This window comes from Echinococcus granulosus (genome assembly GCF_000524195.1).
Source record: "Echinococcus granulosus chromosome Unknown EG_S00152, whole genome shotgun sequence".
In the NCBI taxonomy this organism is placed as follows: domain Eukaryota; kingdom Metazoa; phylum Platyhelminthes; class Cestoda; order Cyclophyllidea; family Taeniidae; genus Echinococcus; species Echinococcus granulosus.
The window spans coordinates 72,255-73,597 of record NW_020170532.1 but is presented as its reverse complement, the minus strand read 5'-3'; positions in this window follow the sequence as shown (position 1 = coordinate 73,597).

Below are 1,343 nucleotides of genomic sequence, written 5' to 3'. Positions count from 1 at the left end.
CAACCACCGCACCTCCAACTACTACACGGGCAACCACCACAGCTCCAAGGACTACAGCGACTACCACCACCAGACGACCATCCACAACTGCAACTACTAGACCAACTATGACTACTGCACCACTGAAGACGACTTCACCAACAGCAACTTCTACGATGCAAGCCAGCAGTGAGATGACCACCTCACAAATGTCCCTCCTTTCACCATCTACTCCACTTCACCTCCTCACCTCCCTCCTTCTCTTCATCGCCTCCGCTGTGCTTCTCTAATCCCCACCGCATTTCACTTCTCTTGCACATTTTACTTCCTATTTTTCTATTCTTGTCATTTGGTTCGGCTCCATTTATCCCATAAAGATTTACTCATTACTCATTATTTGCTTCACTGCATGGAGATAGCACGGTGGCAGTACAACCGCAATTGGCATTTATTGAGATACTCCACATTATGAAGCAGGTGAATTCATTTGTCAGGTGGCATTCATGCCGTTTAGTTAATGGCCAAGTGAAGACTGCTAGTGCACAATAGGAACGAGTACGTCTGACAGCCTCATCTCGGCAGTTCCTTTGCTGTAGTGACTTCCCACTGCTTCACTGTACAGACACCCACACTGCAATCGGAATGGTAGAAAGCAATGTGAACCGAAGTGCACAACTGTCCTTGCAATTTGTCAGGTGTGTGCGTGCCCCAATTGTTTAGTGGTACAAGATGTTGAAATATGCTCACTGAATGCAAGTAGTGGCTTGTGTGTTGAAGCACAAAGAAATGGAACGCGGATGGTGGATGCTGGTGGATGCTCAGTCGTGTGTGGGATAGTGTAGCCAAGTGCACAGCATTTGGGGTTGTAGTTTGGGCCATTCAATATTGAGACGTGTTGTGAGAGGAAGGTTTCCAGAGAATGATGAATTTGAAGAAGAATGTGGTAGCATTTGTTCGTGGAGAGTGGCGCAAAGTGTATGATTCACTGGTGGACCTTAAAATGGGGAAGTCACTGAATGCACAGTGGGAAGCACCACTTTCGTAATTTTCTACTACGTGGCTGGGGTCTTCATATTTCCATTACTCAAATGACGAAACGCAACAAATTCAGATGGAATGGGCTAAATTTGTACCCTTTTGTTTCCATTGAATGACCTGGTAGCTGCTTGAATGTGGTGGCACCTATCAAGCTTTAGCAAAGTGGATGGTGGCTCAGTTAGGTGATGTGGTGTCCCTACTTGAGAATTCGCCATAACCTCGCAATATAGTGTGTTCACATCAATCGACAATATCACGCTGTATGACGAGGAAACAATTGGGTAGTCTTGCACGATGTTGAATGCGAGCAGCATGAACAGGGGAAT